This window comes from Hemicordylus capensis, chromosome 3 (genome assembly GCF_027244095.1).
Source record: "Hemicordylus capensis ecotype Gifberg chromosome 3, rHemCap1.1.pri, whole genome shotgun sequence".
NCBI classification, from domain to species: domain Eukaryota; kingdom Metazoa; phylum Chordata; class Lepidosauria; order Squamata; family Cordylidae; genus Hemicordylus; species Hemicordylus capensis.
In genome coordinates this window covers 323,960,778-323,976,006 of record NC_069659.1, presented here as the reverse complement: position 1 = coordinate 323,976,006, position 15,229 = coordinate 323,960,778, and the positions used below count along the sequence as shown (strand labels likewise).

The 15,229-nt window shown below is 45.9% G+C and overlaps 1 protein-coding gene across 3 annotated transcripts in view; it reads left to right on the top strand.

Annotated features, from left to right (window-relative positions):
- The first annotated feature begins 2,849 nt into the window (after positions 1–2,849).
- Positions 2,850–15,229, top strand: part of PLCH1 (phospholipase C eta 1) — a 204,264-nt gene continuing 191,884 nt past the window's right edge. For 2 of the 3 annotated variants that reach the window (XM_053310000.1, XM_053309998.1), the window contains exon 1: positions 2,851–3,125. The gene's annotated coding sequence lies outside the window, so the exon portion shown is untranslated. Of the gene's footprint in view, positions 3,126–15,229 lie in introns of all 3 variants that reach the window. The other variant, XM_053309997.1, reaches the window with a different exon arrangement.

Here is a 15,229-nt window from a genome sequence, read left to right as displayed (position 1 = left end):
ACTGAAGCACTTCATACGATTACTGTGAAGTGCCTCGATGAGGTATGCTGGGAGAACGGGCTTCGCCCGCTCTCTCCGCAGACAATCATGCCTAGAGCCCTGGGCGGCCGGATCGGCCACCCACACAACTACTGGCTCCGTCACGGTGGGGGCTGTGGGGATCAGGGGGGCATTCTGGGGTGACCCCCAAGGGGGACCCCTGAGCTGCGGGGATCAGAGGGGCATTATGAAGTGGTGGCATTCTGGGGGGACCCCAGAGCCCGGGAGGCTGCTTGCAGCCTCCCGGCTGGGGGTCCACTCATGTGTTGCCATGCCGAGCAATAAAATGAGGTTAATGGAGCGCTTGCTCTGTTAACCACATTTAAGGGGAGTTTGGGGAGGCTCTTATTTCAGCAGGGAGTACATTCCAAAGCTTCGGGCAGAAGCGGAGAAGACCTGTCCGTGAGTAGCCACTAGATGAGCTGATGGCAACTGCAGATGGACCTCTCACCTGATGATCTCAATGGGCGATGGTTCCCGGTGGTTCCCACGATCAGTAGAAAGCAGGTTTGGCTCCCTTAGCCCCTTTTCTACTGATTGTGGGAATAGCCTCATTCTCTTAAATACCCAGGGCCCAAGCCATTTAGGGCTTTATCAGTTATAACCAGCACCTTGTATTTTGCCCGGAAACATATTGGCAGCCAGTGTAGCTCTTTCGATACAGGAGTAATATGGTCTCTCTATTTGTATTAGAAATACTTTTAAATAAAATACATTATGCAAAACTTGAAATTGAGTCGTATTTTTGTTTTCAGAGGTCCCCTCATAATCTGAGGCCTAAGCTATAGCTTACTTAGCTTATGCCTAAATCTGGCACCGACCAGGGCTCATTTCTCCGCTCTGCCCCCATGAGCTCCAACAAGGGGAAGACTATGTCAGGGCTTATAAGCAGCTGGATTACTGCTGCCTTGATGATGGAGACAGTCAGCTGGGGAGGGAGATGGATGAATAGTATGAGCTGCTAGACACCCGCCCCACACAGTCGGGCAAGGAGCATTGAAGGTCTGTGTATGTGGCCAGCTAGGATGGCTGATGCAAAAGGCAGTGCCCCTCATATGAACCAGGCAACTGATCCACAGTGGTTGTGTGTGAAAGCACACTTGTGGAATAATGGAGACTTGAACTCCTGAGTGTTGAGATCTCCCTGGTAGACCTTTTGTATCTGGCATCTTGCTGCCTGTGCCAGAGCAGCCCATACAGGTAGAAAGTACTGTGACATCCTTGGGTCAGGCAGTGTGTATGTGTGTGCAGCATGGTGTGGTGTATCTCCCTGTTGCCATGAATGATCGGATCCTTCCATGTCTGACCCATGGGGGTGTCACTGGCATGCTGCCTCATGATTGGTGCATAATGGTGGTGTTGGGGATTGCTGGGGGGAGTGATTGGTGCAGCCGCACCTTTCTGGATTTTTCGCTGCTCTTGTTTTCTCCTTCCATCTTTGTGTGTGAGTGCATAGGATCTCAACGAAGGGCCAGTTCAAGCGATACAGACCACAGACCACCCTGACACACACTATTAGGATGGGGCATGTGAAGAGTGTGCCCAGTGCCACCACCCTAGCACACCCCTTTATCTATTGTGGGGGGCTATGATGTGAATGCCCCCTATACATGTGCTCCAAGTACATGATGTTTGGAGCAAGTGCTGGGAGGGCAATGGAATTGTGACATAAGAACAGCCCTGCTGGATCATCAGGCCCAAGGCCCATCTAGTCCAGCATCCTGTTTCATACAGTGGACCACCAGATGCCGCTGGAAGCCACAGGCAGGAGTTGATGGCATGCCCTCCCTCCTGCCGTTACTCCCCTGCAACTGGTACTCAGGGGTATCCTGCCTTTGAGGCTGGAGGTGGCCTATAGCCCTCCAACTAGTAGCCGTTGATAGACCTCTCTTGCAGAGGATGTCTCAGTGGGCATATTCTCAGGATATCCCCATCCAAACTGCATGTGCTGGGGGCTATCATCGTCTGAACCGGCCCTAACCTGGTCACTGGTGTAACCAGGACCATAGCACTGGTCTGTTTAATGCTCCAGCTTGTAAACTTCACATGTACTTGTTATTTTCTAATAATGTGTGACATTGTTTGGTGTGGAATGAGTTTTCCCTTATATTTTGTTGATTACCGAGATGCCAGGATTTACAGTCCAAATTTTGCTTCATTACCCCATATTCTCTCTCTCTCTCTCTCTCTCTCTCTCTCTCTGTGTGTATGTGTGTGTAAATATGAGTCCACATCTTCATGTATTGAGGTATGGTGAACTAATAATGGCATAATTCCCATATACTCTGCATTAAGCTTCTTAGAGGAAGGGTGGGATACAATAGAAATTAATATAATGTTCTACATATAATATAAAATGGAATAGTAGAAAAGGAACAGGGTTTAATCTGAGGCAGGGCTAATCTTCAGAAACCATTTTGAAGAGTATCTATTACATTTTTTATTTCGCCCTCTTTCCAAGGAACTCAGGGTGGTGAGTACACATCTTCTCCCCTACCCTTTTAGTGTCTGAACAACCCTGTTAAATAGATTAGGCCAAGATAATAATTGGTCTAGTGAGTTTTGTGACTAAGAATGGACTTGAACCCAGGTCTCCATGGTCCACAGTGCAGTCCTGGGTATATGGAATGGCAGTGGAGAAGCAAATTTCTCTGAGCAGGTGCAGAGTTTTATTTCCCTCCCTCCAAGTAACCCCACTCATTTTTAATACATCGCAGATTACACATGGGTGGTGGGGGCGATGTGAGGGAATCTTTTTTTTTTTAAAGTCAATTTTTGGACTCTGCTTCAGTTTAAGTTTGGCCATTTAAGCTGACTAGCCGCCAGCTAATCCTTTCTCACCAGCCTGCGCTGGGAACTCCCATCCAGTGGAATCCACTCCGGGTTTCTCAGCCCGTCGCCGCGCCGTCGGGGGTGGCTTGTTGTGCGTTTGAATGAGAAAGGAGGTTGTGGCGGCAGTAGCCGCCGAAGCGGAGCTGGTGCCGGTGCCTGGCTGGTCGGGAGGAAAATAAGACATTGATCCCCTTTCAGATTCAGGGCACCGGCGGAGAGTGCAAAGAGGCTTGAAAGAAGCTGGGACCTGAGAGGTGAGTGCCAGTCCCGTGGGTGGGTGGTTGAGCTGTTGGGCGCCGGGTCAGGCAGGCAGGCTCCAGGCAGCAGGGACACCGACGGGCGGGCGCGTGTGAAGTTTCAGAGGCGAGCCCGGAGAGTACCTTGTCCGGGGAGTCGCCTTGGAATAGTGGCGACCTGATTGCGGGTTGTTAATACAATCTCTCTGGGTAGGATCCTTGTGAGTCGTTTGAACAGGCTGTACTGAGTCCTAGCCTTCTAGCTCGGCTGGTGCGGTCGCTTGAAGAAAACAGGCGACGGACCCAATCCACCGGAGTACGCCTCACTGGATAGGATTAGAGCTCCCATTCATTTCAGGTTCGCTGCCTGCTCAGCGAAACTTCCTGAAGGGATTGTACCCCAGATCCTGAAAGGCACTGGTCTGGCTGCATGTATTTGGGTAGTAAGCCCTGTCGCTTCCTCTGTTACTTTCCAAGTCTTAACTTGAGATCACAGCCTTAAATCAAATACTCTTTCCTTATATTCTCGGCTCTCTGACAGCCCGCCCCTTCGTATGTTTAAGGGGAAGTAAGTCCCAAATTGAGTTCGTTGGGAATTACTTGGCGAGTAAGCGTGCGTCGGATTGCAGTCTTCAAAGCTGGTTGCAACCCGGCGAAGTGTGTGCTTCTAAGGCGGAGGGGGCGCGCATTGGGACTGCGTTGGAGCCGCCTCGTCTGGCAGCGTCGCAGCCCACCTGGTGCTCTTTCGGAAAGCGAGAGGTCGCCCAACGGGGGAGGGGGCTCCTTATTGTTTCCCATCTGCTTTCCCAGATAGTCCCTCGTTTCTAGCCATCTCTCATGGCCTCTGGGGAAGAGGCCTCTCTCTCTCCTCGACCCCCTTCCTCCATGGTCAAAGCAGACACGCCTCTCCCCGCCACGAGGTTCCACCGTGCAGGTTCTCTCCACCAGAAAAGAACCCACTTTGCCAAACCCATCTCTCTCCACGCCTTTGGGGGCAGACACAAGCTACTGGAGTCTCCCTTTGTTGGATGTATTGGGGAGAGAGACCAGAGGTGCACCTAGGTAATTCTGGAGCCTGGACCTAAAGGCCTTTGGAGCACCCCCACTCCCCAGCTAAGCATCTTCCCCCTACACGTGCGCGCACACAGTATTTTTAACACACAAGTTTTTGAGGTCACAAACAGCAACTGAACTCACAAGAATGTAAGCATATAAAACAGGTATACTTATGAAAATATGCCTCAGCAGAAACATCTCAACACACAACGTCAAAATATCCCCATCCCACATATTTCTTTCCCCACTCCGCCCACCCCATCTCTAAAGCAACCGGCGCAGGTCACAACTGCACTCAGCTGCCCGGCCGGGCCAGCACAGTGACCACACCACCCAGGACAGACTAAAGAGGATTTGAGGGCCCCCAGGGAGTGTGGAGTTCAGCCCCAAAGTCCAGGGGTCTCAAGAGGGAGTGATAATTAGGCCTTATCAGGGGTGGGTGGCCCAAGGTATTGCGCTGCTGTCTTGCCTCGTGACCCTCTTGGGACCAGCCTCCTTTAGAAACCAGCTCTTGCAAGCCTTGAAAGTGGTGCTTGTGTGTGTGTGTGTGTGTGTGTGTGTGTGTGTGTGGCAGGGGGGAGGAGTGAGGAAGTTTGCTAGCAGCCTCCTCATGCTTCTTGAAAGCTTGCAAGGGCCAGATAGGTCTAAAAAGCTGCCCCTATGGTGGGAAGGGAGGACATTGGTTGGCACTTAAGAAACTGCTGCATGAACTCATGCAGGGGCGTAGCTATAATTGAGCAAAAGGGTTCAAAGAACACAGGCCCCCAGCTCTTGAGGGCCCTCCAGATCCACCCCTCCCTATTTTCTTCATTATCTCCCTCACTCTGGGGGGCTGCCAGAGAGAGGGATGAACATGGGCCCCCTCTCCCCTAGCTATGCCCCTGAACTCATGCTTGCTTCAGCTCATGAAAGGATGACCCCTGCAGATCAGACAGCAAACTCCAAACTCAGAGCATGTTCTCTCTCTGAAGATTTTGCCACATACTCACATTCATAAGTTAATATAAGGATTGCCTGCAAAGATGAGTTTCCTGTTGCTCGGTCCAGAGCCCTATTCAGACATTGAGGTCATTCACACAATCAAAAGCTGTGTTCTACCTGGGGTTTGGGAGCTATGTGTGCTCCCAGTTTTTGGTTGTGTGGAGGCAAGGCAAGAGGAAAACCTGGATAGAAGTGACTGTGTGGAGGCAAGGTAGGAAGAAAACCTGGGTAGCTTTTTCTCCTACCTTGCTTCCACACAGTCACTTCTACCCAGGTTTTCCTCTTGCCTTGCCTCCACACAACTGTTAATTGGGAGAACACACAGCTCCCAAACCTGGGTAGATTGAGTGAATGACCTCAGTATGAGATCATATTGTGTGAATGACCTCATTATGTTGTATGTGTGGACAGATGTCTGTACACACATACATGTGCTTGTGTGGATGACTATACCTGTGTTCGTTTTAAAACGTGAACCTGGGTACAGGCCCCTTCAAATGCAGAATACGGATAGGAAGTGGGCTGCTGTGGCTGTGTTCAGCATAACATGTGAATCACTGTACACATTAACGAGTGTTGAACATAATGTGTGAATAGGGCTTAGGTTTTTAAGTTTTGAAAGTTCTTGAATTGAGCGTTGATCTAGGTGGACCTGGATTTAAAGCTGTGGCTTCATAACTGATTGGAAAAGATTATCCATCAGCTTCAGCTCTGTAAAATGGAAGGGGAAGAAAGTCACCCACCTCACAGGGTTGTTGAGGATAAGTGCAATTCTGTGCTGATTTTAAAAGGGCTGTATATATAAAGCTTTGAACACTTTGGAAGTGCTATATAAATGGTAACTGTTATGGGTAGCAATAATACTAATGACTGTAATCAGTATTGTTAGACTCATGCTGTGACCCTAAACGCAGTTTAGAAGGCTGAAGCAATACTTAAAATATCCTGTTCTAGAGTAGTCCCATAGATCTTGGGTATGGTCAAGTGCTCTGTTTCACATTTGCACGTCCCACTGAAATCCATGGAACTTATGAATGTCTAAGGCTGTAATGCTAAACCCACTTACTTGGGAGTAAGCCCCGTTTGACTCAGTAGGATTTACTTCTGAGTAAACACAGAAAAATGTGCTGGAAAGACTACTTTGCCTATATACATGGTTATGGCATCCATTGTGATTTCTCATGTGTGTGTGTGCCAAAAAGTATGTGTATAGATTTCATGTGATGGTGTACACACTTTTTCTGTATATAAAAGCTGATTGTTGTGCAAAAGCATCCTTTTGCACACAGTTTAACAGCCAATTTCTTTATATGCTTGCTTGGAAGTAAGTCCCAGTTAATTCTTTATGTCAAAGGAAACATGCATAGGAGTAAGCTGAAAGAGTGGTCTATATTTCTTTTTTCCCCTCTTAAAAAGATGGCTGTGCCAGAAGGTTTCCCCCTTTTAATTCTCTTATCACTGACAGTGCACTTAAAGGAGGTGCTTTAAGTGAGGCCAAATTCTCTTGGCTATTTTGTCTTGATATTGGCTAAAGTTATACATAAACAAAGGCAGAAGTGATGCTTGTGATTGATGCCCAGGTGCATGGGAGTGTGCTCCCCTTCCTAAGAGCTGCCAAGGCATTATCAAGAAGTATACACGCATCTTCCAAACGCCTTCCTCCTGCAACAGACACTTATGTATTAAACAGATGAGCTGATGGATAGGAAAGATGGAGCAAAAGGCTAACCTTTGAAGATTAGTTGATGGCTTTTCCTGTTGGGCCCCCAGCTCACTGCATTGCCCCCTTAAGGCTTTGGCAAGCTGTCTCTCACTCAAGAGAGCCGTTGGAGGCTCAGTGAGCCAGTTGGACAGCCCTGTTTCCTTGTTTTTCAAAACAGAGTTTTAGTGCTGCTAGCAGGGCTTGCTTACCAACAGCAGTTACATTGGGTGCATGTCAATATACTCCGGTTCCTGTGTCAATAGTCTTGGCAATTCTTTGGGCTTAGCTCAGCTCTGCCTTTGTTCTTCCTGCTCCTTTCAAGCAGCCACTGCAGTTGCTTTAAGTGCTATATGACCATCAATCATGCAGGAGAACTTTTGTTGGTATCCTTTCCCCCCCTTGCACTGATTTGCACAAATAAGCATCATGGATCTATCGAGTGCAGTTGATGGAACATTTTGAGGAATGTGTTGGTAGTTGATTTCCCAGCTCTGTGAAAAGGGGGCAGAACCAGCCCCTTTGTCTGTGTGAGCAACTGGAGATGAAGCAGAGAGCATAATGCATTCTTGGCCTGAACATTTGGCATTCCAATTAAATCGCCGTTTTCTTCCTGCTGCTTAAGGTCACTCCATCACCCACACCACATTAGCTTGAGGAATAAAATCAAGTACTTGCTCATAAGTCCCCAGAAGTTTTTGTAGTGAAATTGATTTTGTGCCCAGTTGCTGACTTGTATTGTTGTATCCTCCAACAGTTCCCTTATTCCCAGTAAAAATGGATTACATTTGGCTGCTGGAAGTAAATTGCAAAGAGCAGGGAGTTGAATAATTGGGTAGGAAAATCCAGGGGTGGGTGATGAAACTGACAGAAGATCTTAGTACAGTGCTGTCTAGATTTATAGCTTGCTTAACTGGTATGGAGACAACAATGGATCTGAATAATTTGTTCTTGGATTCTGTAAAAAGAAAGAGAAATAAACAATGTTTGCTCTATTTTTAATTGACTTGCTCCATAGTAAGAATGTATAGAATGACAGTGTTGAAGTCCTTGGCTTTTAAAATGAGCACAGCAACATTGATTACAATGACTATATTGGTCAGGAAGAGATCTTTATCTGTTGTGTGCTCTTGAAGTAGACAATAGATCTTCAGTTTCTGCAGAATTTCATTCTGTTATAGCCCGATTCAGACACTATGCTATATGAGTGTACAGTTGTCTGTACACTCGTACATGTGTATTTATGAATTACTGTACCTGTGTTGATTTTAACAGTGAACCTGGATACAGGCCTTTCAAATGCATGGTTCAGACAGCAAGTGTATTTCTCTACCTGCATTCAACATAACATATTGAATGACTGTGCCTATGTACAGATATTTACCTGTGTACACTGTACACTTGCACGAGTATTGAACATAACGTGTGAATGGGCCTTATGACAACAAAGAAATTGTGCTTTTTATGACTCCATTTAATACTTCTTGGGCTGGGCAAACTTGCACTTAAGCTATTATCCCTGTTATGCTGGCCTGTTAGCCCTCTTTAAACATTTTTGGAAAAGGACAGCGTACTTGTGTATCATCCAAAGCAGGTCCAAAAATCCTGCCCCTGATGCATCATTCACTTCCTTCTCCTGCCCTGCTCACATTTTTGTGGCATTTGTCTGAACCAAAGAACACTAGCCATAAGCATGCTGGCTAACGCTTTCACGACTGGCAATCTGGGACTGCTAGAGTGCCCATGTGGTGCTCAGTGGTCCCTCCAGTTTTTCCCATCTCTGTGCAGAATGAGTTTTGTTCTGGGCGGCAGTATCAAGGCAGTGTGTGCTCACATGCATTCAGAGTGGGGCCTTCCTGATTCAACCTGAGCGGGATCTAAAATGAACTGAGTGGACATACAAAAACGTGTGAGTGCATGCACATGCACAAGCCTTAGAGGGAACAGTGGTGGTGCTTGTGCCCTTGCTTGCTCCTGTCTTAGTCACTCTGCATCTCTTGGGGGAGAGAGTGCAGTGGCTGCAGGGGCAGCTCTTCCGTGAGGCAGGGTGAGGCAGTTACCTCAGGATGCAGAGAGCATTGCAGGAGGTGGCAACAAGTGCTGGGCCCCTGCCATAATGGATGCCATCCACTGTCTGTAGCGGAGTGTAACAGAGTGGGAGCTGAGGTTTGTTGAGTTTTTGAACAAAGTTACTAAGGTTTGTTATTTAACTATTACCAAATTGTAAACAACAGTCCTACTCTGAGTGAAAGACCATCCTAACAGAATCATAAATCTCCAGCATCCAGGGAGAAATACAAACTGACCATTCGGCCTACAGAAGTGATGATTGACACCAACGTTCTAAACTCTACCCCAAGCCTATGCGCAGATATGCATACGATGCATCAGTGGCAAGAAGTAAGACAATGTGTATACGCATAAATCCCAACACTGACACCACCCTTCTTTGCCTTGCTGGGGCACACTGTTTCCCCTGCTTATCTCACAGGGGTGCTCCCTTGAGGTAGAAATTTCTTTGCTGCCCTTGCCTGGCATGGTAGAGTAGTCTGAGAATGCTTCTGTGTTGCTGCTGCTGTTTTGGCGGCGTGGCCTGAGAATGCTGCGCACTCATCTGCAGGCTTGGGCATATCATTTGCCTCGGGCAGAAAAATATCTTGGACCACCTTGGCATGACCTTTCCCTCCCCTGTGGGAAGTTGCAGTGGAACTCTTGTGTGGTGGTGGCTCAAGGCCATTGCCCACCTGACTCTCCTATGCACTCTTCTCCCCTTCTTCTCCCCTTTTTAAAAACAGGGTGCAAAAGAGCGTCATGCCGTCTCGCTGGTGTCCCAATAATCTGATGCCCGAGGTGACTGTCTCACCTTGCCTCATGGAAAGCCCACTCCTGGTGCGATGAGTGTTCATGTGGCCAAACTGCAACCACGAAGAACAAAAGGGCTCCTGAGTACTTTTCAAACAGTAGCAATGGTTGGAGTGGATTGCTTGGCATTCCTCAATGGAGAACATACTGACTCTAGTTCTCTGTGTGGAGATCTGTCACCTGCTCTTCTCTGCTGAGGGAGGGAGCGCTGGTTAGCCAGCCCAGCTTAGCCAAGGCACTGTTGATAGTACTGAAGGGGAGGGAAGAGTCACGAGAGACGTTTGCAGCATTCATACCTGGAGGCAAGGTATTTTCCCCTCCCCTCTTGCTTACCTGTTTGGGGTGCATCCTTCCTTCTAAGGCTGATGGAGTGGGAATTCCATATGGGTGTCTGTGTGTCAGCATGCTGTTAGTGCAAAGTGTCCTTTCACCATAGTTGGCGCATAGTGTCCTTTTGCCAGGGCAGGGGTGTAACTGTAATAGGGCAAGGGGAGACAGTTGTCTGCCCCCCCGCCCGAGGCAAGTCATATGACTGACTCCCTCTCTCTCTCTCTCTCTCTCTCTCTCTCTCTCTAATTCAGCCTCATTTAAGATTTCTTTACTTCGTGAGCTGAGCTTCAGTGAAGGGGGGGCATTTTAAAATCTTGTCTCTGGACCCACTCCAACCTTGCTATGCCCCTGCACCTGGGTTCACTTTTGTGTGCTTTAAGCGTACATGCTATGCCACCTGAGAGAGAGAGCGCCACATGCCACACACCCTATCTACTGAGTTATTATGGTTTCCTTTCAGGGGTTCCTGTACTGGTGAAGTGTTCTTTTGAGACTGGGTGCAGAATTAATCCGAGTCCTATACTTTATTGTGTCAAAGCGGGTGGTGTAGACAAAGCAGTAGGGATGTGTACGGAAGTGGTTTGGAGGCCCTCTATGGTTCTTCGGACCAGTTTGAAAGACCGGTGGTTCGGACGGTTCGAAGGTGGGAGGGGATCTCTTTAAGGCTGTGAATGTGCAGTGGTAACTTGCGGTCCGAGGAGGCACCGAGATGGCAAGGAGGTATGTTGCCGCCCCACCGGACCATTTTAAAAGGCAGCACTGGCGGGGGAAATGTGGCGGGAGGGGTAAGAGCACCCTCCCCTGTCCTTAAAGAGATCCCCCACCTTTGATCTGGCAAGTGCTGGTTCTGTGCACACCACTACAAAGCAGGAGGTGTGGGTGGGTTGGGTTTCAGCATTTTTATTTTTTCTCCATTGACCTCAATAGGTGCCTTTTGACATGGACTACCTTTGGAGTTGGTGTTAGGTTGTCACTCGGGGCTTGTCTGGAGTCTAGGGATGTATAGGATTTGATGCAAGACATCTGTTCTCTGTCCTGTTGTCCCTGTTTTGTTCTGTGGCCTCTGGTGGTAAAGATACAGTTATTCTGGAAATGCAGATATTCCAGTATAGTGTTCCTTTGATATAGATGGTACTGTATTTCCTTGAATCCAAGACTAGGTTTCTCCCCAAGTTCTTTGATGTTAAAAGTCAGAAGGTCATCTTAAATCCAGAGTCCTCTTCCTTTTGGATAAATACAAGTATAACCTATACTTAGCCGGTGGTTTTTTTTAAAAAAAGGGGATCGTCTTAAATTCAGAGTTGTCTTCTATTTGGGTAAATACGGTAGTTTAGTATATTTGAAGTTCCACCAGCAAAAAGGGACTAACTCCAGAGTCTATGTCGCTCAAATAGGTTTTTTTTTTTTTTAAAAAGCATAGGATTGTACCCTAAAGGACCTCTTTATTTTTTGTAGCCATATATCCCTCTTAGAAGAACATGTTTTGGTTTTGAAGGATAAGTATGGGAAGGCAGGTTCTTTGGGAAAAGAAATGTGAATACTGTGAAAGCACTAATATGGAGAGTCATAATAAAGGAATATATCCATCTGCCAAGGGCTGATGAATTCATGATTATCATACATTTCAGGCTTCTTTCTTCATGAGGTAGTTCAGACTGGGAATATCTTAATTAACATTTTTCCAGTTGCCTTTTCATGTGCAGATGTTTACCTTGTCAAGTAAATAAGGAAGATTTGAGATTCGCTGAACTATGCTTGGAATCTGGTTAGAGACATCCCAGCAACTGATGCTGCGTCTGACATTCTGAGAGAGGCACCCATCTGATCTCAGCCTCCAATGCTCTAAGGGGGAAATTCTTTCTTCATTGTTTGCCAGTGGCAAAATTTTTACTGGCTTTGGATAGGCTATCCGGCAGCATAATGTTGTGATTTATTGGCTGAATATAAAAGACACATCAGAAGACCTGGTTGAAGAGCATTTCCCATTTTTCACATTACTTATTTTCTGTAGAGAAGGCATCAGCTGGTGGTTCTAGGGCTAGCTGTGCAAGATTCATTATGTTAACAATACCAGCTCAGCTGGGGAGGTTGCCTAGGGAATAGAGTAAATGCCTCTGTCCTCTCACCCTGTGAGGCCTATGTTTCAAGATGACTTTGGTCCAGAAGCATCAAAATTGGAAGTGAGTGTATGCAGGGCGGGCAGTGGGGAGAGTAATACTGTCTTCTCGGAATCATAGTGTATGATTGCTTTAATAATGAAATCTTTCAAGCGTGGAGTGATGCAACACTGCAATTTAAATTAATGATTTTTTTAAAAAAGAAACAAACCACAGGATCAAAACAGTTTGATCAAAAATAGCTAGTGAAGGAATCTCGTTGAAACTACATTTATGGTTGTTAGATTTGTGGAGTACTAAATAATAAACTACAGGGCATGTATGTTTACAGGTCTTTCTAGCATAAGGGGTGACACTCTACTGATGGGGATAGGGCAGCGAGAAGAATAAAAAAGACGACAAAACTATAAATGTGAGATGAATCATCCATCTAACCTGTTTACTGGCCAGCTCAGTAAAAAACTACCAATTAGCAATAAATACTCGATTAATTTGCTACGTTCAGAGACTTTTAACATGAAAAATCATTCGGAACATATGTTCCTCAGCTATACCTTGTATTTCTTTAGCAGTTACACTGAGAGCTTCTGTGGCATGGCTGTTAAGGTCTGGTTCAAGAGACTGAAAGCTTCTGATTTCACTTTTGAATAAACTGGTTTCTCAAGTTTGGATCTAACAGGGAAGTGTGCCGTATTCAAAAGCAAAAGTGGAAACTTTCGATATGCTCCCCTTCAATATGTTCTTCTCTTCTCTTTATTTAGCAGGGGGAGAGTAACTGGCCCTATCCACCCCCAGCACTGTACCTCCAGTGACTGTTGCTGGTGTCTATCTGATGTTTCTTTTTAGATTTGTGAGCCCTTTGGGGACAGGGATCCATCTTACCTATTTATTACTTCTCTGTGTAAGCTGCCCTGAGCCATTTTTGGAAGGGCGGTATAGAAATTGAATAAATGATTATTAGTAATAATAATAATGCTCAGTGGAGAGGAAAGCTTGCAGACGCAAGGTTCACTGTGGTTCATTCATGATAGTGGTTTGGAGGATTGTTGAATGTGGCTGTTTACGGACTCTAGTTCATCTTGTATCTGATACTCATATTGTTGCAATGAAGGCTGTATTTTGTATTTTAATATATCCTTGCAAATCTAATCTAAATATGTTAGTGTAACCTTTGGATGCACACCTCATAGTGGCTTTTCCCTGTAAATATTGGTTGCTGCTTTTCCTTTTCCTTATTTTTTTTTGATAGAGATATTATTCTGTGTAAATTAAAATGTAAATGTGGTGTTTCACCCCGCTGGGTGTCAGTTCAGATTAATGACCTCTTCTCGTGTCAGTAAGCAATGACTAGTGGTGCAGATCACACCATCTGTACAGTATGTGTAGAGGCGTATGCAGGCTTCACTGATTTGTTCGTAGATTTTAATTTAAGCCCTGGGTTACATATTGAGCCCATAGCTTGACCACATGAGAATTCTATGGAAAACATTAACTCTTCTCTGACGGACTGTTAATACATCTGTTGTCCATCTAACCCAGTGCACTGTGATCTTGACTGGTAGAAATTCTTCTGATCCTGCTTCCTGTCCTTGAGCTGTGATGGTAGGATGCTACCTGTGATCTTCTTCATGTGAAGCTTGGGCTATGCCACTGAGTTATGGCCCCTGTAACTTTCACTGCAGTAAAAAAGACGACGAAACATGAACTCTTGTTTTTATGGTCTGTTTTTTAAGAACAAGGTAGATCTCCTGAAGGAAGTAAGGAACAATTTTGAGAGGAGCTTTAAAGACAACCACAGGGCTCTGTGGTCAGCAGGAGTCAACACTGACTCGACGGCACACGCTACCTTTTTATTTTTGTATTCTTGTTTGAACTACCCTAGACTGGATAATGTGTGTATTTTGATTGTTCCCAGAGGTAAAGTAGCAGCCTGTTCATTTTTAGAAACTACTTCTATGAATATTTATATACTGCCTTTCAACAAAAGTTCCCAAAGCGGTTTACATAGATATAATTAAAGAAATCGCTCCCTGTCCCCAAAGGGCACACAATCTGAAATGGAAGTATAATATGGACTGGCAATTGTAAAATGTTGGTGAAGATTAATAGGCTAGGATAGCCCCTTATTTCTCACAGATACCTTACACCCTGGGATATACATGTCAAAAACTTTTGAATTAAGGCAAGGTTAAAGCACTCCTCCAGGGTGCCAGGAAGAGGGGTTTAGATTTGTTAGGTACTGGGATACATTTTGGGGCAACCAAATAAAATAGCTCCCTCTCCCCAAAGAACTCACAATCTAAAAAAGAAACATAAGATAGACACCAGCAACAGCCACTGGAGTGATGCTGTGCTGGGGATGGATAGGGCCAGTTGCTCTCCCCCTGCTAAATAAAGAGACTCACCAGTTTTAAAAGGTGGCTCTTTGTTTAGTCCATCATCAAGGTACCTAAGTCCAATTTCACACAATACACCTCAGAGAAGGCACGGAGAGAAAGCCAATATGCCAAAGACATAGAAGGCACACAGTGGTGTTTAACTATACAAATGGGACAAATTAGATAGATCAGAACATAGTTTTATAACCACAAAAGTGGATTTTATGGTCCTCAGAGGAGAGGTACTCACTACTTCTTCACACTGGGATGGGTTCAACTTGAACCAAGATAGAACTAGACTGCTGGTGCTAGAAATCTAAAAGGTTGCAGAGCGGCTTCTAAAATGATGCCTGAAGGATTGCCAACAGTGATATCTAGTTCGGCAAGCAAAATCCCATAAGGTGCACGGGTGCAAACCTTTCAGATAAACCAGAAGGGGACAGAGTAGAACCAGGAACAGAGCAGGTGGAAATTTTATTTATTTATTTATATTTATATTATTTTATTTTTACATTTATATCCCGCTCTTCCTCCAAGGAGCCCAGAGCGGTGTACTACATACTTGAGTTTATCCTCACAACAACCCTGTGAAGTAGGTTAGGCTGAGAGAGAAATGACTGGCCCAGAGTCACCCAGCTAGTATCATGGCGGAATGGGGATTTGAACTCTGGTCTCGCTGGTCCTAGTCCAGCACTCTAA